The following is a 27,278-nucleotide window of genomic DNA, read 5'->3' as shown; positions in this document are numbered from 1 at the left end:
GGATGCGACTGTGAGATAGTCGCTAACTCACGAACTGTCTGGGAATTCCCCCCTCCCCGGCAGTTCCAGCTTAAGTCATTCATTGGGACCGGCGGTCCCCCTCGAACAAGGCTGCCTCATCCATCATAGTTGTGTCATCATCACCTTCCTCATCCCCCTGCTTCCTTCTCTTCACAATGGGCACCTTGCCAGGTGTAGATGACGAAGGAGCCGCTTCATTCGCACCTGCTGCACCCCCTCCTTCCAGCATAAGAACTGTACTCGAAACTTTCCCTGCAAGGTTCGGCACTGGTTGCCCTCGCACCATGACAACACCATCAGAACCCATAAGCCTCTTGCGGGCCAAGCGAACGTCATCATTGCCAATGTTTACAGTTCCTGGGACGGCAAGAACGTCGTCCCCCACATTTTGACCAGCATCACCCCTCCTTGCCGGCTGTGTCTCTACTCCTCCTCTTCCTCCTAAACCCCCTCCTCCTCTCCCTCCCCCTCTACCAGCCCAACCTGCCCCGCTTGAGCCTTGGCCCACAACCGACCAACCCCTTCCGTGCCCTCCAGCACCTCCTGACATGGTCGGCTCATTAGTCCAATGCAACCAGTCCCCCCAATCACAGTCAGCTGGGTCATGAATCCCGTCACCGCATTCCTCTACCACATGCCCCATACAGCCACAAAAGTAACAGAAATCCATCAGCTTCTCATAGGTGATTGGGTACCTTTTCATCTCTTTGAGAGTTATATGCACGAACCTCACCAAAGGTTTCTGAACATTCACAAATACCCTGACCCTTAAATGAGTTGAGGGATTGATCCTCCCCTCGTTAACTACCACAATAAACGGTGGCTCACCCACCTTCTTGGCAACTTTCTCAGCTAGATCCCTCTTCCTTGTTAGACCATCCGGCAACCCCTTGATCCTCACCCAGATGGGATACATGTCCAGGGCATATTTAGAAACATTAGTGAAACCATCATACTCCATAATGACCACCGGATCCCTCCTAAATTGCCAAGGGCCTACGTCCATGACACGCTTCCAATCCCCAAGGCAATGACACTGCGCCAAGAACAGATTCGGCCCCTTGATATTGAAAGTAACTCCTTGGGCACAAGCCCATGTGTTCCTCATTGAATTCAGTAACGCCGCATGACTAAACGGCCTCATAGTATGAACCCTAAACAAGCATAGCCATCGAACCTCCTTAATCAACTCCTCTACCTCCCCTGACAGATCAAGATCCTCCTCCTCCTCACCATGAAGATTAAGACCCTCAAAAACGTCTTCCAACTCAGGATCAGGACCAAATTGATCCCATCCATGAACATCCTCCTCCGATCTTCAACTACAACCTCATCCTCCACGTTCTTCGTAGAACCACCCCCACCCGGAGCAGCGGGTGCCCTGGGCTCCTTCCGCTGACCTCCCTCACCTTCCTCTCCTCCCCTAAACCCTACCCCGCCTTGCTCTTCCTGCTTACCGCCCTCGTCATCCTTGGGTTCCAGATCCGCCATGCAGCACCTTGGACTTGTTCCCGAGGGTTTGGCCTGCGAGACGCCCATCGCGGTCGCTCATCCAAACGATAGATTTGTTGGGTGGACTCCGGCGCCGCCGTCGGAGTTAAAGGAGACTCTAAGGAAACCCTAGAGGAAAAGAGATGCCATAAGGTGAAAAGTACATGATCCAACAAGATGTACAACTGGTCGATTGATCTCGTCGGTGCTAGAACTACATCGGGGTACAGTACATTACAAGCTAGATACTCCCTCCATTCCACAATGTAGTGCTTCCTCTATCCCCGTGCTTCAACTTTGACTATAAATTTAACTGACAAGACCGATTGCGGCGGGAGCAAAAATTATATCAGTGAATTCGTATTCGAAAGAAGTTTTCAATTATATAATTTTTTCTCCCGCCGCAGTTGGTCTCGTTGGTTAAATTTATGGTTAAAGTTGGACCTCGGGAAGCGCAGACGTACTATATTTTGAAATGGAGGGAGTACATGATTAACTAAGTTAAGGGTTATCGCGAAAGAAAAAAAGGCAAGTTGAGGGTCCTTGCACCGCTAACTTGAGGGGCTACGTATATATACGTGTGGGCGTCAATGATGCTTCACGCCTATGCAATATTCCAGCTATGATGGCGATAATAGGTCTAGGAGCTAGGCAGACGTCAAGCGCCACCGGATTGTAAGTATGTGTGTTACTTCCTTCGTTTGAAAATAATTAAAGTTCTAGATTTGTCTTAAGTCAACTTTGCATAAGTTTTACCATCTCTATTAAAAAAATCGGTAAGATGTACAGTACAACAATAAATACACATAGTACAAAATTATATTTCATATAAAGAATCTCGTGAGATTAATTTGCTGTTCTAGATTTCAATTTTAGTATAATTTTCTATAGACTTGACTAAATTTAAACAAGTTTAGCTTACGATAAACCCAGAACTTCAATTGGCATGCCTGGAAGTTCCCCGTGAAAAAATGCATGGAAGTAATTCCATCACGCGATCTTCATTTCGACGTGTTGATTGAGGCGCTGTCTCCCGCATGGCGCACTCAGGAGGTTGACCGGTCGACGCGCCGGCCTGCCCTGGCCGGACTGTCGGCATGAGACCTGTGGTAGGGATCCCTCCCGGCCCACCGTATTGCGCGCGCTCAAAATGCGACGTTGCAGCTTGCACACTGCACACTGCGATAGAGCCGGCTAGCGCGCACCACTTTGGATCGGCATCCATTGACAAACGGTTTGAACCAGGGTGATCCGCTATGTCTGGCTGGGTAATGATTTCTCCCGCCAACGATCGACGACTCCCGCGCACGCCGACGAGCCCGGTCACGGCCGCGGTTGCTAGCTCTTGCCCGCACGAGCGAGCTATCCTATTTACGTCGACGGCCGATGGATCGGCTTAAACTTGCTTTGGTCGGCTTGGTCAAACAGCGCAGATAGACATGTCTCTCCTCCCAAAAGGGCTAGCTAGCCGGCTGGCCATATCCGGCCTCGACGTCGGAAAGGCGAAGGAAACCATGGCCTCCCTTGCCTCCCTCGTGCGCGCGGATCGGATAGCCAGTTGATTTCTATCCATCCATCCAACGTAACCAAAAGCGAGCTAGCTATACGCGTGCCAGAAATCGTTGACGCTCTTATATTTCTTGTACACTCCCGAGTCCCCGTCCACAATCGCGTTCCTGTGTGGAGCAATTAACCACAGTGTCCGTGTTAGTGTTGGAACGAACAATGATCAGCCTCCGATGGGATCAGAATCGAAGAAAAATGAGTGCCTGGTACTACATCTATCTATCTATCTATCGCCGGCCCTGATCAATCGGCGCCCCGTAATCGCATCGGTTTGCAGATCGTAATCGAGGGTCGTTGACTTGAGCGTCACGTTAAGTGCGGTCCAGAGCCCGTCGTCGATGCATGATATGGCTCTGGTGACACTGCTCGGGCATGGAGGTGAGCAGGGTGGGTTCATTTCTGGGGCCCCCTCTTTGTGTGGTCGCGCGCCGTCAGCAAATCAGCGCTTTTTAGACTTGTTCTAGAAATTGTTCTTGAGGCTTAATTCAACTAGATGATACACTGGATGTTTCTGCAGGAATCAGTCATAGAAAACTTCAACAAGATTCAACTAACACATCATTAAGCCCGTGCGTTGCCACATAGAGATATTTTTTACGAGAAGCAATGGGAGAGAATTTATGTGTCCAATGAAAATGGCGATAGAGCGAGGAGATGCGGTCTTCTCTCGGGTCATGTTGGTCAGCGAGATCTTTTTTTTCAAGAGTACGCAAATTGCGTACCTTACCTTTATAGACGAGAGAGGTTTATATACAAGAGATACAAACGATATGCACCGCCACACACGACAGGCATATGCATATCCACCCCACCACTCCACACGCTAGGCTACTACTCTATACCATGTTGATCTCCTCTTCCTCTCGCCGATGCCCATAGCATGATTTCCTGATGGATTATATTGGTAGCTCCCCATTCGTTGACGATGTTGCTGTTGCGAAAAACCCTACCATTTCTCTGTTTCCAGAGGTTCCAACAGACTGATGTGCAAACTGTGTCGAATCCTCTCCAGTATCTCTTGTCGATGCGTTTCCTGGCGGAAACCCACCAGTCACCTAATGTGTCTTCCGTGGTTGGTAGCACAACTACGTCGATGCCAAACTTCCTGAAGCACGACAACCACACTTGTCTCGCATAAACGAATTGCAAGAGTATATGATCCACCTTGTCTTCCTCCTGGTTGCAAAGGAAACAAGCCGAGCTGTGATCTTGCAATCCATGTCGTTGACGGCGATCCGACGTCCAAACTCTGTACTGAAGGGCAAACCACATGAAAAGTTTGCAAGTGAGCATTGCCCAACTACGCCAGACAACCGAGGCACATTGGAATCTGACTCCCCCTTCACACATCATTTTGTAAGCAGATTTTGTCGAGTACTTGCCGCTTGCATCCCATTACCAGATCGGGGTATCCTCTGTGTTAGGAACGAGCTCCATATGTACCAAAACTTCCCACAGCCGGATGAATTGCAGAAGCTCCTCTGTATTCATCTCCCCCACGATATCTTGTGTCCATGCATGAAGGTGCATGGCCTCCTTCACTTTCCTCCTGTTAACCACCTGCTGCCGAACTTTCTTGACAAGTAAAGGGGCGATCTCCTTCACGCTAGCGCCGTTGATCCAACGATCTCTCCAGAACAGCACCCTAGATCCTTCCCCAACTTCCCATTTGACCAAGCTATCAAAAGCCATCATAACTTGCTTGTCTGTGCAATACTTGAGCCCTTGCCAGGGCCGCGAGCTGTCCGTATGCTTCAGCCACTCCCACCTTAACCTGAGAGCTATCCCTTGTTTGTAAAGATCCACCACACCGAAACCTCCCAGCTGTTTTGGCCGGCATCCCCGACGCCATGCTACTGCGCATTTGCCGCCCTGAATCTCTTCCGATCCTGCCCAAAAGAATGCACGACACCCTTTATCCATTCTCTCCAGCGCCCACTTCGGAGCTTCCGCCACGATCAGGTGATGAGTGGGCCTGGCCCGCACAACCTAGTTCACCAGAATGAGGCCTCCGGGCCTGGTGACAAGGCCTCTCTGCCAGCCTGGCATCATCTTAAGTACGTTATCCACAATAGGCTGCCATTCCGATCGCGTGAGCTGTTTGATCCCCAACTGCAACCCTAGGTATCTGATGGGAAAAGTCTCCATCTTCCATGGTAAGGCCTGCCGCACCAGCTCCTCCTTGGCCTCCTCCGATCTGATCATAACTGCCGAGGATTTGGCGAAGTTAACCTTGAGACCCGATGCCTCGCCGAATAGTCTCATCGCCTCCTGAACAAACCACAGATCCGATCTCCACGGCCTTATGAACATTATGACATCATCAGCATACGGAGAGAGCCTCTGTATCGGAGCGCAACCGGGGGATCTTGATAGTGGTGGGATTGGTCGGTGTGGCGGCGACCACTCAACTCGTGACTTTTATCCTCCGGTCCACCTCTGTCTCAGGGTTGTGGCTGCTGCGTCATCTGGTGGCTGCACGACGACCTTCGGGGCACGGTTGCTTCAACCACTCCCTCCTACGACGACATAATTGGATGGATTACTAATTATAGTGCATAAATCTCGTTTCATTAGCATAATCAACGCATAAAAAAACATGAGTGTCAACATGAGTGTCCTTCTGTATCAGGGTTTATACTCTTTGATTATTTTAGAGCTCATGCGCCATAACTATTTTTAACTAGAACTAAATTTCTTTCAATTATGCCATGGGAAATAATTTATGGAGTTCCTCATTCTGCTCATAATTCTCGAGACAACTTCCTTATTTCCAAACAACATAGGGACATATTTTTGCTGCTTATCCGTCCGACACAAAAAACAAATGTGTGGTAGGCCTAGTTCAGCCCACCAGGGGAGCAAACGTTTTTTTTCATAAACTACATGCGAAAGTGAAGGAACAAAATGTTTACGCATATTTAATAGGAGGACCAGCCGTTTTTATGTAACAAAGCCGACCTAGGTTGGCATCCGCCTGAGGAACTGATGAGACATCGCAAGTTCGATTCCATACGGCCACAAAATATGTTTGCCTCCCTCCGCGAGGATTGATGGGTCGGATGCGGAGCAGGCCCGGTAGGGGAGTGCGGCTGAGGTCCAATACAGTCTGGTCGATAGAGCAATAATTGTTTTCTTTTTCCTGTTCGATTATCGCTAGCCACTCGAACAATGCGTCATGCTAACCAATGACCAACGCGAATATTTAAGAACATATTGCAGCGTCAGATTAAAAACATTTTTTGATTATGTTTGAACTTGTCAAAATTAATTACTATTATGAATTTCGAATATTCTTCAAAACATGAACAGTTTTTCAAATTGTGAAACAATTTTTTAAAAACTCCATACATTTTTGGGAAAACCCGAGCAAAATTTAAAACAGGAACATTTTTTGAAATACACAAACATATTTTGAAATTATGATCCTTTCATAAAAGCAAGTTTTTGGAAATTGTGAACATTTTTTTAATACAGGAACATGTTTTGAACATTCAGGATAATTTTATACAATGTTTTTTCTCAAACACAAACATTATTTTAAATTTGTGAAAATTTCACAAAATGGGAATCATTCGAATTTGAAACATTTTTTACAATGCGTTTTTTTAATCTCCAACAATTTTGGGAAAAAAACATTTAAAAAAATATGGAAACATTGTTTGAATTTTGAAAAAAATTGAATGAGAACACAAATTTGAAGTTCCAAACATTTTTTCTAAAACGGAAACAAAATTTTAAAATTCTGAATAATTTCAGAAAAAAATGAACAAAATTGAACTTCTAAACATTTTTGAGAAAGTCCGAATTTACAGAAAAAAGCTTTGAAGGGAAAATGAAAAAAACAAACATGAAAGAAAAAGAGAAAGAAACAGAAAAAAGAAAATTAGAAATAACAGAAAAAACGAAACGGGCTGGCCCAGTGTTAGGTGCCCTGTGCGAAGCCTTGACATGCGGCAAATAGGGTTTTCCGTGCTGCGTGGACAGAAAATTAAATGGGCTGGCTTTTCTGGGCCACAGCGCACGCAGCCCACATACGAACGAGCCGTTTCTCCTTTTCTAGCAGACGGATGTACAAAAATTTGGCAAATATCTTTTCGCCCATGTACGGATGAAAAAAATCAAAGAAATGCACCTTGCATTATTAGTAGGTATTGATTATGTGGAATATAAATATTTAGATTAATAACATGTGAATGAAAATTAAAATTACATATGATTTATTATATAGTTCTAAAATATTTATTAAGTATAAGTAGAATAATAGAATGAAAACAAATCTATGCATGGTTGCCTGTTGAGGTGGGTTGTATGCCATTCATAATTATATGATGATGTGGTATGCTTATATGTTGAGATAAATAAGTTAGTGGAGCTGAGTCTCTTCGGACGGTATGTAGGATTACAACTTCCAAAAAAACATAATTACAACCAGATAAAACTGATGGCTAGTTTTAGTTACATTGTGACCTCTTTGGGGTGTACCACACTTATGCACAAAAATAAAATTGCGGTATCTAATGGTTGAAAACTGCCAACAAGCCAATGCTCTGCCTCTCAATCTTGATACTTTTTTTTACAAATGGTGAATTTTATTGGCTCGGAATGAATCATTAAAAGGATACAAATACAATGAGGACCGCCTCTACATAGTTAGAATGTCCACAGACAATATCAACACATGCAAAAAAAATACGCCGGCAAATAACAAAGTCATATAAGACCATAGCTACGTGTAGGTGATGAAAAAGAAAAAAATCTAAAGGATCATATTCGCACCAGCCATTTAATAACAGCACACCGACGGTAATACTTTAATAACAATGCTTTCAGGAAGAGAGCGGCGGTGCTCAAGCACCGCCGTTACCAGATCCAATCACCAAAGGTAAAAATCTAGGTAATCGCCCTATAGAATCACTCCGAGCATATCCGAGCAATGCCTTCAACAAGGTGATGATGTAAAAATATGTATAGTACCCCACAGACTAAAGGTTGTTGGACTAGCTATATGGTACCTGAAATGTATATAAATATTTCCGCATTACCCTCGGTTATTCACTCTGCATTGGTTGTCATCGCTAAAACAATAACTGGATCGTGAAATGCACATGACAAGGACTCGCTGATGTACTTGGGAGTTTGAATTACTCTTCCTAAATAAAGAAAATAAAAGTATCCGGATGCAAAATATATAATATCTTGAAGCATCAGCCATGCGTGCATGGTCACGCCTCTTGTTTTCTCCCTAACCCTAGTCGGCTAGGACAAACTTTCCCCTCCATACTTCATTGGCGGGCCCGTGGATTCACCTTCCCTCTGCCCGCCACTCCGGCAGCTGGTGGCGGAGAGGAGAATCCCGATGCCTCTGCTCTGGTGGTAGGTGTGCCGCTCGGGCGGATGGCGGCACTTCTTCTTTGAGTTTGTCTATCGGGTTTCGATCCTCGTCTAGTTCGTCCGACGGAGCTCCGGCGTAGATTACTGTTTTCTCCTTGGGGCGGTGAGATTATGGTTTCTCGTCATGTGGCGAGATTTGATGTCATGCGCTTTAGATCTGCAGCTTCAGGGCGCTGGTCCTTAAGGGCACGCACACAAATACTTCCCAGCTGTCATCGATAAGGTCAAGCCGGCTCTAGTAGGGGAACAGCAACATCGGCGCGTTGGTGGCTCGTTCTGGCGGCAGTACTGGACGTTCGATGGTCTCGCGGTCTCTAGGGAATTGGGTAGTGGAGGTGGTGAAGGTTGTCGTCGAGAAAAATGGCTTTGCAAGGGGAAACCATCTACGGGTGAGCGCAAAGATCTCGCTACATGAGCCAATAGTGAGGTTTTTTTTCCTTAAAACCTCGCCAGAGGATAAGGAAGGGATATGGTTCGATTTCTCATATGAAATAATTCCCCACTTTTGTTCTGATTGTGGATGGTTGGTTCATGTCGAAGGAGAAGTGTGATCCACTAATTGACCATTTGTATCAGTGGGGTGAATGGTTGCGGGCCTCGGCAGGTTGGAGCTCTTCTCAAAAAGAATCCAAGCACAGACCAGTGGCAGTGAGTGGAAGATACAATAGGGGTAGTTCTATGTATATATAACTGTGGTGACCAACGTAGACAAGGTGCGGAAAAGTGCGTGATCTACCAACCCAAAGAGCTCTGTATAGGCATGGCATGCCATTAGGCGATTCCTGCACTGGTGGGGATTGTGGGGCGGAGAACGAGGAGGTTTTGACCCCAAGTAAGAAGTGATCCAACACCGATGAGAGGAAAGATAGGGACTTGCGGCACGAACTGGAAGGGAAGAGAGAAAGAAAGTTGAGAGTTGAACTTGAATAGAGGAAAGAAAAACACAATTTTTCTCCCAAGGCACATATGAGAATGTTGATAGATCCGGAGAAGGACAGCGGAGAAGGGTTGGGACGTGTGTGCGAAGGCCGAGGAAGTATGAAGGGGAGTACATGAGAAAGGACTATGGCAACCAGACTTTCTTGGTGGAGAGGAAGAGAATGTCAAAGCAGTACTAGGTGGCGAAAGGATATGTTGACAGGCACGCAAATAATGATATTTTTGTTGGTGAATAAAGGTAGAAGGTGCCCTTAGTCTTTGAGTGTGTCGGTTATCCTAATGATACATTGTCTGAACATATGAGTAAAATCCGACAAGAGTAACGAATATTCTTTCCAGGTTCTGTCAAGGACTGGGGCTAGACTCGACAGTGGGTGAACTGTGCGGCCTGGTCAGGTCCTACAACCCAGTGGTGGTGTTTTTTCTCTAAGACCACGAAGAAGCCAGAGCCAATGAACAAACTAAAGTGGAGACTTGGTTTCAGACACGGGGTAGCGGCAGGTTGTGTTAGTAGGAGTGGTGCTTGCTCTGTGGTGGAGATATGATGTTACGATGTCAGTGAGATCATGGTGCCCCTACTATTTTGATGCATCAATTACAATGGACGGAAAAACCTTTAGATTCAATGGAATCTACAAGGAGCCATGCACGGAATTATGTCAACGCACATGAGATGCATTGAGATATCTTAAGTCACAAGATGATCTTCTGTGGATGTGTGATGGCGACTTTAATCACATATGACTACAATTAGAGCAACTAGGCGGTAATGAACACAGTCTAAGCCATGTGGATGACTTTAAGGATTGCCTCGAGGTGTGTGCACTAGCGGACAATGGCTTCTCCGGTTACCCATATACTAGGGACAATAAACATGATCCTCCAGAAAGCATTAAGGTTTGATTAGATAAAGAAACTTGCACAAATAATTTTATGCATATGTTTGTTGTGACGGAGGTGGAACATGTTAATGACGGAGGAATCAGATCACATGGCACTAGTACACTGATCCATGGAGATGGAGATGATCGACCAAGGGTGGCTGCGAGGAAACTTAGATTTGAGGAGATGTGGCCATGACATGATGAGTATGAAGAGATGGTGGAGGATGCGTGGGAGAAGGAAGAACATGGAGAGAGAGAGAGAGAGTGATAGGTCTTGTTGTGTTCCATGACAAGCTAATGCAAGTCACCGAGCACATGCATAGATGGGGTCGATCAGTCTTTGGTTCGGTGCGCAAGGAAATCAAACGATTGAAGGGAAATCTTAAACGTGCCAAGAAAGAGAAGGAGATCAGTGGACATAGAGACCATGTCAAGCAGTGCGAACAAACATTCCATAAGATCTACCTGCATGAAGAGGTGATGTATAAGCAACGATATGGAGTTGCTGGTTGAAGGAGGGGGGTTCAAAATAGCAAGTATTTTTCAAAATAGGGCTTTTCACTGGTGAAGGAAAAACATGGTCAAGCACCTGCACCGACTAGATGGCTCGAAGTGTGCAACTAATGAAGCAATGCGGCAGATAGCGCGAGACTTCAACTCAGGGATGTTTGCTTCACATGGAACGAGGAGCGGATGTGGTTGTTATCCCGCACCACATCCCGGGTTGTGTTATGGATGATATGAACCAGAAATTAACCAAAGATGTGATAGATAATGAGATAGAGAAGGTGCTATTCCAAATGGGTTCGACCAAAGCGCCTGACCGATGGCCATCCAACTTTTTTTTACCAACGACACTAGTTGATGGTCAAGTCTGAAGTATGTTCACCGGTGCGAGGAGTTTTGAGTGGCAAGGATATACCAGAGGGATTTAATGATACAATCCTACATTGATTCCAAAGGTGAACGCGCTAGAATTTTTATCCCAGGTTAGACCGACCAGCCTATGTATGTATTGTATAAAATTACGGGCAAAGATTCTTACAAACTGGCTGAAACTAGTGTTGCTGATTCATATCTGAGGAGCAGAGTGCCTTTTTTCTAGGTAGACTGATTATGGATAATGTTTTGGTCACATATGTCATATGCTATCCCGACAAGGAAGAGGAAGAATCTTTTATGTGAAGTTAAACTGGATATGACGAAAGCATACGCCACGTTGAGTGATTTTTTTAGAGCATATGATGACGCAATTTGTCTTTTCTCCGTCATAGACAACCATGATCATGAGATGTGTGAGGTCAACAAGGTTTTTTCAAATAATAGGTAGCAACTTATCTGATGGTTTTGTTTCATCCAGTGGGCCTAAGGCAAGGGGATCCTCCCCCCCCCCCTCCCTATTTATTTCTCTTCTGTGTGGAGAGTTTTTCGGCACGATTTAAACATGCGTGGAGAGATAGTGAAATTCGCGGAGTGAATTTTAGGGGCACTGGCCCACTGTCACCTATCTGTTGTTTGCTGATGACAGTATTGTCTTGGTGCATCAACGGCAAACCTCTTGAAGCTAAGAGATACTGCCACTTACATGTAGTCGTGTCTTGCCAAAGGTTAAATCTCCAAAAATCTTCCATATTCTCTGGGAAGGGGTGTGAGCAGAATAAAAAGGAGGAGCAAAAGCAGATGATGAGTGTTGATTCAATTGCTCTATCAGAACGCTATCTTGGGACGTCGACTATGGTTGGTAGGTCAAAGGATGGTTGTTTTAAGCATGTTAGAGAAAGTTCAAGATCAAAGGTGTCTGGAAGGGTCTAGGCTTATCAAAGGAAGCGAGTGAGGTGCTCACTAAGTCGGTGTTGCAATCAACCCACGTACACAATGAGGTGTTTCCAACACAAGGAAGCGAGGGACGTGCTCATTTTGTTTATCTTTTTTGTTTTTTTGTTTCTATTTTTCTATTTCTCCTTTCCATTTTATTTTTGTTTTCCTTTTAGTTTTTTATAACGTGTTCATCACACATTTAAAAAATGTTAGTCGTGTATTTGAGAAAATGTTAAACATGTATAAAAAATGTTCTTGATGTACATGAAAAAAACAAATGTGTATGAAAAGCAGTCATCAAAACATGTATTTGAGAAAATATTAATCATGTATTTACGAAATGTTAAATGAATATATATATATAGGACAACACTATTCTAATCCTAAGATTAGAATAACTATTTGGATCACAGCCAGGCCCTATATATAGGAGCGACGAGCTGTTTCCGAACTCCCGAAAACCCTACCGGACCGATTACAGAAAAAAAAACACCCCACCCCACCCGCTTGCCCCGATCCCCACCCTGACATCCCTCGATCCCCTTCCCCGAGTGCCGCCACCCTCCTGGATCTCGCCGTCCCGCGCGCCTCCTCCCGCCGGCTGACCTACCCAAGGCGCCCCCACCAACTCCCAACGAGAGCCTCCGCATCCCGCGAGCCCCCTGTCGGCGAGCGTCTCCCTCCTCGTCGCCGGTGTCGTGCCCCCCGCCGGCTACACGGGCGCAGAGGCTCGCCGCGTGCCCCCGCTCCGCCGCCTCAAGGACCGGGTTACAGGCCCCGGTCTCTGGCCAAGCTGTCGTCTAGGGGTCAGACGCCTTGGGAGGTCACGCCGTATCCCGCCTGCATGCGTCCCTCGCCGACGCATCTCCAACTCACCATGGACAGCTTCCTTGCCGGGCTCGATCTTCTTCTCCAGCCTCCGTTATGCGAGCCTACCTTTCCTCCGGCCGCAACAGCACTCAAGTCGTTTGCCGCTGCTACCTCCAGCCGTTCAACTATGTAGCCCCAAGACGTCCACCGCCTCAGCCGCCCGGTTCCCACTGCTGCATTTGTCCATAATTTTGCACCCAGTTTATTCAGAGAGATGCTAAGTGATGCTTGTCGTTCTATGCTACTGCGAACATGGTGCAGCATGGCTCGTCGATGTCATTCAAGAAATTTGCGTCTCCACTTGGGTTCCCCTGACCCAGTGCCTCTTGTGTTCTCTGACGGTCGCGTCGGTCGACTGGTCGACGGTGTCAAACTGTCAATCGCCAATGGAGTTTATCGTGGGACCAGACCACCGATCGATCGAGCATGCAGCATTCCGCCTGGCCGTGCGCCGCCAGAGGCAAAGCGCAACATGTTGTGCAACATCCGTGTCGGGCTTGTCTCCGGGTCTTCCGAGAGATCGATGGATCAGATGAAGATTTCCTACGCGCGCTAGAGATCAAGCTCTCGTGGAAGTAATGGCCGTAGCAAAACCGTGACCGGCATCGTTCGAGACATTGCCATCGCATGCGCGCTCTTTTTGCTTTGCTTTTTAGTAGGTCTTTGTTTGCATGCGCGCGCTTTTCGGAAGTTAGGCCGCAGGTACTAGTGCTGCAGTGCACAGTTTGCTCACCGGCAAGTGTGGGGGTCTAAGAGGCGACCTGACATTACCTCCAACTATCATTTAAGTTTTATTTGGTTCGCTCATCCATCCCACGCACGGAACGATGGACTACAGTCTGGAGGAGCTGGGAAGCAACAGAGCAATCAATGATCCAAATCGTCATTGGCAATAATTTAAGCAGTGGAGTTTATCTTAATATCAGTTAGTTTGTTTATCTAATATCAACCTCGCCTGAGATGTTCTCTCCGGTCTCGTGCAACAACGTTGGTTGTCCCGCTGGAGCGAATAAAGGACCGCACGAATCTCCCTTCCACCCCCTCTCTACTTACTTCATTGTTTCTAAAATTTGGTCTTGCAGTCCAATGTGACTCCAGGTTGAAGTTTGATGCATATTATACGTGATTGTTGTACATTATATCCAACTCCGAATGCATAAAACTTCTTATCTGATTGCACGTGATTGTGCAGTCCAAGGTTGACTCCAGGTTGAAGATTGTAGTAATTCAAAAAAAAATTGTATAGTCTCGTGCTGTGAAATTACAGCAGAGAGCAGTGGAGCGTCCAAAAAAACGAGCAAGTGCAGATAAAAAATGGATACGTTCCTAAGGTGCCGGTGGTTATGCCAAAAATGGAAATAAATTATTTTACTGTTTCCTTTTACCTCAAACCAATTAACTTCTGTAATTTCATAAACATGCATGTCGTGCAAAACCATTGCATTAGAACGTATGAAGCCAAAAGGGAAATTAAGGGATCTATGTGGTGCCATGTTAGCAAGAAAACACCATTGAAAAAAGAAGCTCATGTACATTTTTTTATGTAAGCTCATATACATTCAGGGAGACATTTGACATAGAAAAGTTATTACATACAAAAAAGGTATGTATAGTGAAAAATTTCGAGAAGTTCAAGGTTAACCATTTAGAAAAGATTCAAAAAATGCGCAAATTGGCTCTGTTTTTTTACTAATATCGCATAAGTTCAAATACACCGACAACCGAAGTTGGGAGTTATACTCACAACACACCTTAAAAAACCTAGAAGCGGAGCGGTTCAATGTTTACTAAACCTCAAATTTCTTCAATCACTAAAGACAATCAAGAAGATCATAGGAAGAAAAAACAGAAATAATAGAGCAGTTCAAAAGTAAAAGACACTTAGAAGCGGATGTTTCACCATTTCTAAAATAATAAACAAGAAGTTCAAATTTTAAAAATAGAGAAGTTCAAAAATCATAAAAAGGACTTTCATTGTTTCTAAAATTAAAAAAAAACTCTAGAAGTTGAAATTGAAATAATGGACAATTCAATATTTATTACAAAACTAGGATATTGTCTTTACTGAAAGAAATAAATCAAGAAGTCAAAGTTACAAAAATAGAGAAGTTTCATATTTATGACAAGTCATATTTTCCTTGTTACTGAAAAATAAAATGAAGTTCAAATTAAAAAAAAGACGTTCGATGGATATACAAAAACTCAAATTCTTTCCGTTTTTGGAAAAATAAAAGTATAAAGTTTATTTTTTTAAAAAAATGGTGCTTATTTAAAAACATATTTTTTCTAAGAATAAGACTAGGAAGTTCAAATTAAAAAAAAAAGAAGTCCAAAGATTATGAAAAACTCAGATTTTTCACGTTACTAAAGTATAAAATGAAGAAGTTCAAATTAAAAAAGGAACAACTAAAAATGTTTAAAAATAGATTTTCCCCATTTCTAATAAAACTAGAAGTTCAAACGAAAATAACGAAGTGGTTCGATGTTTATTTAGAAACTAACATTTTACCGTTATTAAAATATTCAAATATCCCTTAGTATTGAAGAATCAACCATGTTCAAATTGGAAAAAAAGATTAAGAAATAAAACCAGGAAGTTCATATTAAAAAAATGGAGAAGTTCGATAATTATAGAAAACTCATATTTTCCTCGTTATTAAAGAATGGAAATAAGAAGTTCAAAAATAAAATAATAAGAAGTTCAACTTTTAAAAATGGAGCGCTTCAAAATTCACAAAAAAAGGATTAAGAAATTCAGATTAATATTTATAAAAAACTTAGATATTTTCACGTAACCGACAGAAGTTCGGGTTGATAAACTACCAGAAGTTCACGTTCTATACGGTGTGCATTTTGTATTAAAAAGAATAAAAATGCAAAGGTTAAATTTGTTGTCGTTATAAGTTCAAGTACTCCGTGGGAGAAAGTTAAAAAAATTATTGTGAGAGAGGTTTGTACAACAAGAATATCATTTGTGTAACACTGACGAATGGATAAGAAAATTATAAACGAAAATACGTCACAGAAGTTCAACGTGAAAACAGCATGAAGTTCAACTACTACGCTGAATGAATTTCAGATGAAAAACTTTTAAAATCATCATGAGTATGAAAAAGCGATCAACACGGCAAAGTTATGTGCTTACAACAGCTTTCCACTGGTATATCACTTGCTCAATTCCGGTGAGTGGATAGAGAGTTACGAGCAGTGGATGGAGACCTACGAGCAAAAAAAGCACGTGAAAAAGCAGAGTGAAGTTCAAGTACACGCGACGAGAAGTTCAGATTCTTCACGCGGTGCATTTTTGAAGAATCAGTTTCGCGATAAAGGCAGAACACATGATCCCGCCGTTTTCGAAATTACTTGAAAACGGCTAGGAATCAGAGAAAACCATCAACATGAAAAAGTTTCGCATTTTCCATAGCTTTTCGGCGGTATATTATTTGCCCCATTCCGATAGAGTTTGTAGAAATTACGGCGAAAATATGTTTTTCGCCATTTTCAAAACTGAGTTAAAACCGTAAAGAATTGGGAGAAACAATACATACCAAAAAGTTTCGCATTTGTTCAAGCTTTCCAACGCGATATCATTTGTTGCATTCGGACGCACGGTTAAAAAATTAGCTTGAAAATACGAACTCGGTAGGACTTTCACCATTTTCTAAATTACTCTTAAACCATTCAAAATTAGAAAAAAACTTTCAAGATGAAAAAGTAGTGCATTTTCATAAGCTTTCCAACGCCGTATCATATGCCTCCATTGGATTAGCCGTTTAGAAATGACATCAAAAAATGAACTCAGCTGTTCGGTTTACGAAATTTTACGTTTTTTCAAATTACTCTTTAACCATAGGGAATTAGAGAAAACTTTCAACACGTGGAAGGAGCAGTTTTGCAGCAGCTTTCCAACGCCATATTATATGCCTCATTCCGATAAACGGTTTAGAAATGCGATCGAAAATACGATTCACGTTTTTTGTTCGAAAAAAAATGGTTTTCAAAACTGCTCTTAAACCGCTTATATTTTGCCAAAAAATTAAATTGGGTCATGATATTAAGGTCCATAGCATTTCAAGGATATATCGCAAGCCCCATTTGGGCAATGTTGGCGGAAGTTTAACCTAGTTCACAGAGAAGTTCAACGTACTACTAGCGGGGCATGTCAGGTTGTGATCAAAATATTATTCTGATCCCGTGATCAGAATAGTGTTTATGTGTTTCTTAGCGAAGAGTGCTATCTCAGCCACATGCAAGCATTGGGATCTGTTCCACCCCCTTTCCCTTTTTGCATTTTCGCAATTTTTGATCTCTAAACTTGATTTCCTCTTTAAGCAGAAGTTGGACCACAACACATGTGCATAGGCCATAGGCCCAGCTTGTAGGCTGGCACTCGGCCTGCACGCTGCAGTCATCGGGCCATGCGCGTAAGGTTCTGAGCCCATGAAAGGTTCTCATCCCTCCATTCGGTTCTATGCTCAGTAAAGGTGCGATTTTTTGTTTTTGTTTTTTGTTCGTTCATCTCCTTTTTGGTAGTATATGCGTGTGAGCTGTTTGTGTCACGACGGCCTCTCATTAGCAAGCCCGTGGTGATGGGTTCCTCTTTTCTCCATCCTCTAACGGGCCGGTATAATTGGAAGCTGATGCCCAACTGGTTGTCACACTGCGCTATAGAAAAAACTATGTTGTCATGCTTATTGGTGGGTGGTGTACATATTGCGTTAAAACTACTAAAAAATTATTCCAACAAAGATGCGAGCAGTATAACGTTTTTAAAATTTAGAGTCTGTACGAAGGAAAAAAAATCGTTGGTGCATAACCAGAAGAATAGCAAGCTATGGATATATATTTCAAATAATTGTAAGTAGGTCGGCATCTTTTCACTAATAGACGCACAGCGTTGACAAGCTTCATCATATAACATCAGTTTGGAGACATTGCAATTATAGCTACACTACTTATGTTACAAGGTTATTGGTTGAATTGCCAAATAATTATGGAACACACCGGGAGCCATCCTAGTTGTTAAGCATGAAGTAGCACAAGGAAATAAAAGGCAGAAGGCTAGATACATTGCGTCCTGTACAACATACATATTTTTCTCAACACGGGCTAATGGAACCACTCTGTTCGTGTGAATTTTGGATGTATTAACGAGATAAGTTTTCTGAAGTACCTTTGGGTCTGCTTCTGGTGCAGGCCGGACGCCCCGTACGCCCAGATTCGTGACCGTAGCAGAGTAGGGGGCTAGAGGTGTTGAGTGATGAATGATGTTGGTCTCTCGTTTTCTTGTCATCTTCCGCACGGACGCATGCGGATGCACTCCCATCACCCGACGAGTATTCACATGGACAGAAGCCGGTCAAAAGGCACTGTGTTTTCGAGCGCAATTTCGGTGTCCAGAAGTCAACGTTGTAACCTGATGGCATGCACGCAACGAAAAGGAGCCTCCCACAGCAGCGACCAACCTGATGCATGTCCAGCACGCAGCCAATGGACCGGCCATTTTCATGCATGCCGCAGTCCTCACTCTGCCACACCTGTGGCCTACCTAGATGGCATGGTCAGATCCTCACTTTGCCTGGCCACGAACTCGGCGTGGCATCATTCTCTGGATTGTTCTTACGTGCTGAAATACGATGCATAGGAGAGGCATTTAGAGTAGCTTCAAACGTAGTGACCCAAACGAACACATATTTTATCTATTTTTTATCAGTTTGTTCAACTGTCCGTCTAACGCACATGCCGCGGACACGTGCGGACGAAGAATGCATCTAGCGTTGGACACAAAAATGGACAAGCGCACAGAAGCAACACCGGGGAGCACCTCCTCTGCAGGCGCCCCGCCTCCTCCTCGCGCCGCCCCTCCGCTCTCCCTCACCCCGACGTGCCTCTCCACACCTCCTCGCGCCGTTGACCCCCTTCACTTCGCTATGCCGACGTAGGACGCGCAGGGGTCGAGCCGCCTCCACAGGACACGAGCTCCAGCCATCACCGCAAGAAACGATATCCAGCCACCGCTGCAGGACACGAGCTCCAGTCGTCCCTGTGCGACACGAGCTTGGTCCGCTCCCAGACACGAGCTCCAGCGCCAGTGCCGTCGACTGCTCCGCCGCAGGCGACGGGATAACGGCGTGGAGGAGGCGGCCTACGCCGGTGGCCTTGCCGGTGAGCGCGACGGCGGCCTGCGCAGGTGGCGTCGCTCCTCGTTGAGGAGGTACTGAAGCTGCCCAACTCGTGTGTAGTCACTGCTATGGTGGACACGGGCGTTCGACAGCGGACGACGGGAGCGTCCGCTTCTGTCCGTTTGGATCGCCCGTCCGCCTAGCGGACATGCCGCGGACACGTGCGGACGAAGAGTGCACCCAACACGGGACACAAAAGTGGACAAGTGCATAGAAGCAACACCAGTGAGCACCTCCTCTGCAGGCGGCCCGCCTCGTCCGCCTCAGTGGCGCCGGCGTCGCCGTGCCCCTCCTCGTGACGCCCCTCCGCTCCCCCTTGCGCTCTCGTGCCTTTGCGCACTCCTCGCGCCGTCGGGCCCCTCCGCTCCCCCTCGCGCCGCCGGGCCCCTCCATGGCGCAGGGGTCGAGCTGCCGCCGCAGGACACGAGCTCCAGCTGCCCCTGGACACGACTCCAGTGCCAACACCGCCGATTGCTCTGCCGCGGGCGACGGGATGACGATGTGGAGGTGGCGGCCTGTGCCGGTGGCCTTGCCGGTGAGCGCGGTGGCGGCCTGCGCATGTGGCCTCGCCGGTGGACTCGCTCCTCGTTGAGGAGGTTGTGGAGCTGCCCAGCTGGTGTGTACTCACCGGTTTGGATTAGGGCGGACACGGGCGTTCGACAGTGGACAACGGGAGCGTCCACTTCTGTCCGTTCTGTACCGATTTGTGGCCCATATTTGAGTCATGTTTGTAAACAGATAGCAGGCAGACACTTTGTCCATTTGGATCACTCCATTGGGTCAAGTTTTCTGCCCGAATGACCTAAACAACTAAAATGAGTTGCTGTGTTGGAGTTGCCCATAGAGCTAGAACCATATTTCTAGCTAGCACGACCGTCATCATCCTCGAGCACAAACCATGTCCAGCATCGTCTCTACCACCCCCGTCGATGACGAAGACTACATGTCTGATGTTTTAAGGCATGCCTATCTCCTTGAGGATGTCCTTGCTAGGGTAGATAATCTCAAAACATTGTTGTGTGCTAGCGTGGTGTCCAAGTATTGGCTGAGTGCAGCACTAAAGGAGGAGCTGCTAGTCCTCTTCATGGCATCGTTGCTTAGTTCCTTGTGCGAGATCACAACATCATATACCTTGAGTTCGCCCCCATGGCGGGAATAGAGTCGTCTCTCCTTCCAAAGGAGGTGGGGTGGAGGCTGCATTTTCCGGCCATTCGAGCTTCAACACCGTGCTTTTCCGCGGCTACGGCAAACTCGTCCTAAGAGAGATGGGCCACCCGAGAGGCTACGCCAAGCGGTCAATGTTTGCCGCCATATTGACATCACTCCATCAGCTGCCTCGGTATGAGCGCACTCTTTTTAATTGGACCAGACACCTTTTTGTACCATGAATGTTGTAAACATCGGAGTAGCACCATGATTCCTTTTTCTACCATCACTGTATCGATGTATCGTCATAATGATAGGAGAACATTCATTTTCCATTACACAAACTCTACACACTCGTATGACTACATTCTTTTTCATTGGAACGGGCACCTCTCTCTTCCATGAATGTTCTACCTATCGAAGTAGCACCCTGGTTCATCTGGTGATCCCGATCTCTCTCTCTCTCTCTCTCTCTCACCTTTTTTGTGTGACTATGGGTGCCAACATTTGACGTGGTAAAGGCCACTTAAGAGGAAACAACCATAATGAACAGACAATTGTAATTGAAACATGTAAGTTACACCCCTCATTGTGTTCTTGTATAGATGTATCGTCATAATGACAGGAGAACCTTCATTATCCATTACACAAACCCTACATAATCATATGAGTGCACTCTTTTTAATTGGATCGGGCACCTTTCTCTACCATGAACGACGTAACCATCGGAGTAGCATCCTGCTTTATCCGGTGTTCCCTCTCTGTGTGTGTGTGTGTGTGTGTGGCACATTTTTGGTGTATTTATAGGCGCCAACACTTGCCGTGTTTAAGCTCACTTAAGAGAAAACAACATTAATGAACACACAAATTGAACTAAAAACATGCAAGTCACACCACTCATAGTGTTTTTGTATTGCCGTATCATCGTAATGACACGGGAACCTTCATTTTCCATGGCACAAATCCTACACACTCGTATGAGTGCACTCTTTTTAATTGGACCGGGCACCTTTTTCCACCATAACGTTGTACACATCGGGCACCTTCATTTTCCATTACACAAACCCTACACACTTGTATGAGTGCACTCTTATTAATTGTACCGGGCACCTTTCTCTTCCATGAACATTGTACCTATCAGAGTAGCACCTTTATCTCTCACTCTTAATCCGGCAATGCTACACTCACGGGCTCAATACGGGGCTTTTATGGAGTGAGTCTGAGTTGGTAGGGACTGATTGGATTAAGGGGAGAGATTGGGCCCCACCCACCTGAAAATCAGGGGGCAGGTTTAGTTAGATGGAAGCAGCCCGTAAAAGCCAGTAAATAGTCCGTGCGTTTAGCATTTTTGCTCTCAATCAACCTTTTTGTGTGACTATAGGCGCCAACACTTGACGTGGCTAAGAGAAAACGACAATAATGAATGGGCAATTGTAATTGAAAACATGCAAGTCACCCCGCTCATGATGTTCTTGTATCGTTGTATTGTCATAATGACAGGGAACCTTCATCTTCTATTCCACAAACCTTTCGCACTCATATAAGTGGACTCTTTTTAATCGAACTGTGCACCTTTTTCTACCCTAACCGTTGCGCCCATCAGAGTAGTACCCTGTTTACTCTGGTGATCCCGGCCCCTCTACCCCTCACCTTTTTTTGTCTGTCTTGGCGCTAACACTTGACATGCAAGCCATAGACCGGCCCTCATGGTGTTCTTGTGTCACCGTATCATCATAATGACATGAGAACTCTCATTTCCATGGCATAAACCCTACACACTCATATAAGTGCACTCTTTTTAATTGGAAGGGCACCTTTTCTACCATGAACATTGTACCCATCGGAGTAGCACCCTATATCCTTCGGTCATCCCGATCTCTATATCTCTCACTCACGTAGTTGTTTGTCTATAGGCACCAACACTTGATGTGGTTAAGCTCACTTTAGAGGACACATCAATAATGAGCACACATTTTGTAATTGAAAACATGCTAGTCACACCCCTCACAGTGTCCTTGTATAGCCGTATCTATAATACCTAAATAGTTGATCCTCACTAACTTATTTCTCTCAACATGCAAGCATGCCACCTCATCATACAATCACGCATGAGAAAAGGCCCACCTAAACATGCAAGCTTGCATGGAAAACAGTCTACCACATTATGCAGCCATGCATGGAAAATAATTTTCCACTTTATGATACAACTTATATTCATTGAATAATTTACAATTATACTCGAATGCAGCAAATCATATATGTACTTTTAGTTTTGGTTCTCATGTTATTGACTCAAATATTCATATTTCATACAACAAAAATTTATTAAAATATATTGCAACCTATTCATGCAACAAATATTTTACAACTACTATACAACAATCAAATTCTCTGAATCATATGCATTTTTAGTTTTGGTTCTCATGTTATTAACTTAAACATTCACATTCCATACAACAAAATCTCATTAAAATATAATGCAAGCAATTCCCGCAGCAGCGCGCGGGGTATCATCTAGTTGTCATAATGACACAACAACATTCATTCTCCATTGCACAAACCATACACAATCGTATGAGTGCACTCTTTTTAATTGGACCGAGACACCTTTTTCTACCAAGAATGTTGTACCCATCGGACTAGCACCCAGTTTCCTCCGGTGATCCCAATCTCTTTGTCTCTCGCTCATCTATTTTTGGTGTCTATATGCGCCAACATCTAATGTGTTTAAGATCACTTCAGAGGAAAGAAACATAATGAATGGGCAATTGTAATTGAAAACATGCAAGTCACACCTCTCATGGTGTTGTTTTATCGCTGCATAGTCATACTGACATGAGAAACTTCATTTTCCATTGCACAAACTCTACGCACTTGTATGAGTGTACTATTTTTAATTGGACCGAGAACATTTTTCTATCATGTACGTTGTTTCCATCGGAGTAGCACCCTGATTCCTCTAGTGATCCTGATCTATCTCTCTCCCACACTCATCTTTTTGGTGTGTCTATAGACGCCAACACTTGACATGTTTAAGCTCACTTAAAAGGTGACAACTATTATATTGAACGAACAATTGTAATTGAAAACATGCAGTTCACTCCCATCATGGTGTTCTTATAAGGCAGTATCATCATAATGACACGGGAACCTTCATTTTCCATTGCACAAACCCTACACACTCGTATGAGTGCGCTCTTCTGATTGGACCGGGCATATTTCTCTTCCATAAATGTTGTACCCATCGGAGTAGCACCCTGCTTTATCCGGTGTTCCCGATCTCTCACTCTCTCCCTATCTCTCTCTCTCCCTCCCTCTCCCTCTCTCACACACACATACACACCCTCATTTTTTGTGTGTTTATAGGCGCCAATACTTGACGTGTTTAAGCTCACTTAAGAGAAAACAACAAATAATGAACAGACAAATTTAATTGAAAACATGCAAGTCACACCCCTCATAGTGTTTTTGTATTGCCGTATCGTCGTAATGACACGGGAACCTTCAATTACCATGGCACAAACCCTACATACTCGTATGAGTGCACTCTTTTTAATTGGACCGGCGACCTTTCTCTTTCGTTGTACCTATTGGAGTAGCTCCATAATTCCTTCGATGAACCCGATCGTTCTCTCTCTCTCACACCCACCTTTTTTGTGTGACTATTATGCGCCAACACTTGATGTGGTTGAGGTCACTTAAGAGGAAACAACAATAGTGAAAGGACACTTGGCATGCAAATCACCCCCTCCATGGTGTTCTTGTATTTATGTATCACCATAATGACATGAGAAGCTTCATTTTCCATTACACAAACCCTACATACTCGTATGAGTGCACTCTTTTTAATTGTACCGGGCACCTTTCTCTTCCATGAACGTTGTACCTATCGGAGTAGCACCTTTCTCTCTCACTCTCAATCACCTTTTTTGTGTGACTATAGGAGCCAACACTTGACATGGTCAAGAGGAAACAACAATAATGAATGGGCAATTGTAATTGAAAGCATGCAAGTCACTCCGCTTACGATATTCTTGTATGGCCGTATCATCATAATGACATGGGAACCCTCATCTTCCATTGCACAAACCTTTCACACACATATAAGTGTAATAGTGATGATAGCAGTAGTAACTTAGCAGAAACAATATAAGATAAATTCGTAGGCATTGGATCGGTGACTTGTTGGATGATATTCATCATGTGACAGTTATAACCTAGGGCGATATGGCACTCGCTCCAGTTCATTGATATAATGTATGCATGTATTCCGTAAATAGTCATACGTGCTTTATTAAAAGAACTTACATGACATCTTTTGTCCTACCCTCCCGTGGCAGCGGGGTCCATATTGGAAAGTAAGGAATATTAAGGCCTCCTTTTAATAGAGAACCGGAACAAAGCATTAACACATAGTGAACACATGAACTCCTCAAACTACGGTCATCACCGAGAGTGGGCCAGGTTGTTGTCACTCCGGGGTTGTCGGATCATAACCGTAGTAGGTGACTATAACTTGCAAGATCGGATCTAAAACATGGATATAATGATGATATTCATCATGTGATAGTTATAACCTAGGGTGATATGGCACTAGCTCCAGTTCATCGATATAATGTATGCATGTATTCCGTAAATAGTCATACGTGCTTTATTAAAAGAACTTGCATGAGATCTTTTGTCCTACCCTCCTGTGGCAGCGGGGTCCATATTGGAAAGTAAGGGATATTAAGGCCTCCTTTTAACAGAGAACCGGAACAAAGCATTAACACATAGTGAACACATGAACTCCTCAAACTACGGTCATCACCGAGAGTGGGCCAGGTTGTTGTCACTCCGGTTTGTCGGATCATAACCGTAGTAGGTGACTATAACTTGCAAGATCGGATCTAAAACATGGATATAATGATGAATTCATAAACGGTTCAGATCTGAAAACATGGCACCCGGGCTCAAAGTGACAAGCATTAAGCATAGCAAAGTCACAACAACTTCAATTTAAGAACATAGTGGATACTAGGGATCAGGCACTAACAAAACTAACTGGATTACATGATGAATCTCATCCAACTCCTCACCGACCAGCGAGCCTACGAAGGAATTACTCACTCCCGATGGGGAGTATCATGGAATTGGCGGAGGAGATGGGTTGGTGATGACGAAGAACGAAGATCCCCCTCTCCGGAGCCCCAAACCGACTCCAGATCTGCCCTCCCGAGGAAGAACAGGGCTTGGCGGCGGCTCCATCTAGTGGATCGCAATAATTCTTTCTCCCTATTTTTTTCTGGAGTCATTTTATAGTATAGGGGGGTCGTCAGCGGGGCCACCAGGTGGTACAACCCAGCTGGGCACGCCAGGCGCGCCCAGGTGGGTTGTACCCAACCAGGAGCCTCTCTCTGGTGGGTCTTGGCTCCAGAAATTCTTATTATTGATATACAAAATCCTCGCAAAGTTTCATTCCATTCCGAGAACTTTTATTTCTGCACAAAACAACACCATGGTAGTTCTGCTAAAAACATCGTCAGTCCGGGGTTAGCTTCAGTCAAATCATGCAAATTAGAGTCCAAAACAAGAGGAAAAGTGTGAGAAAAAATAGATACGTTGGAGACGTATCAACCATCCATTTTTGTCATGTATTTTTCCGCCGATAAAAATCATTTTGAAATTAAAATGTAGTCGGTTCCAAACAACACGATGGATCACACAAAAAAGGCAACATGGCTTGTTTTTACATGGCCAAATCCAAGAAGAACATTAGCCCTGCAGTCCGTGCATTTTTCTGCCCTGCCGGTCCGGCGATACCATCGATCCACATATCAGGGGCCCTTATATCGTGGATACGGGTCGAGAATTCAGAGGTTTGAGGGGCAAAATCAGCTACGGCCGAATAGAGCCCTCAACTGAAACTGTAAATTAAAAAAAACATTCCTGGGCCATATGAAGAACACATGCTACATACATAGTTTGATCATCGCTACATTTCAAAAGTTATTTTAGATCGGAGCTACCCTAAACTTGCCGCCGCTGACACATACATAGTTCGATGCCACCCTACCCTAAACTTGCCAAAATCAGGGCTCACTGGATCTCTCCGGGTGCAGCGGTAGCAGTACTCACTCGTCGTCGGAGGAGGAGACAAGATCGATGTACTTCTTAGCTTGCTCCTCGGTTTCGCGACGCCATCCCGCCTGCTTGGCGTTGAACTCACGCACGGCAGCGAGTGCCTGCTCGAAGAGGAGGTCACTGAGCTCCTCATCCCGCCGGCGACGCGCGTCCTCCTCCTCTTGCTCGCGGCAGTGCGCTCGACGAGCGCCGCTTCAAAGGCGCCCGTGTCGGGCCCGACGAGGTACTCCTCCGGGCCGATGATGTCGTGGCCGCGCGGGCGCTCCTCCTCCGACTCCCTCTTGACAGTGTGGAGCGGAAAGCTCGCCAGGCTCCCTCTTCACCGGAAGCAGCGACGCGCCAGAAGAGCTCCCCGCGTCGAAGCGTCGCGCATGGTGGCGGTCGTAATCCTCCGTTTCGCGGCGGAGGAGGGACGACGACACCGGGAGCTCGTAGTTGGTGTACCGTTTGGCCGAGCGCTTGCATGCTGCATCGGCGATGATGCAACACTTGCGCTCCGGGTCTTCGCTTCCACCGCACCGGCCAGAGCTCCACATCATCGCAGATCGGTGGGCGGGGGAGGCGTACTTAGCGCACCCGCGGCGAGAAATCAGAGAGGGGATTGGGTTATCGCGGCTACGGGGGTATAGGGTTTCGCCCCGTATACTTGCCGCAAACCCGTAGATATACTGCGTTGGGGGGTGGCGGTTTGCAGGCTATCTTACAATCATTTACAACCGGGTGACTATACGGGCTCTGGTCTGGCCCAAAAAATGGGCCAAACCCGTATAGTCACCGGATTTTTACAGTTTGCGCGACTATAAGGGGTCTCCTAGAGCATCCCCCCCTCCCCCCAATGTTTGGT

At 45.2% G+C, this 27,278-nt stretch overlaps 1 pseudogene; it reads right to left on the bottom strand.

The window, feature by feature from the left end:
* Positions 1 to 3,538: 3,538 nt before the first annotated feature.
* Positions 3,539 to 26,970, bottom strand: LOC147980144 (uncharacterized; annotated as a pseudogene).
* Positions 26,971 to 27,278: the final 308 nt, after the last annotated feature.

Source organism: Triticum urartu, chromosome 3A, assembly GCF_056163025.1.
Source record: "Triticum urartu cultivar PI428250 chromosome 3A, HENAU_Tu73, whole genome shotgun sequence".
Taxonomy (NCBI): domain Eukaryota; kingdom Viridiplantae; phylum Streptophyta; class Magnoliopsida; order Poales; family Poaceae; genus Triticum; species Triticum urartu.
The sequence above is the reverse complement of the archived record's forward strand: the minus strand, read 5'-3'. Positions and strand labels throughout refer to the sequence as shown.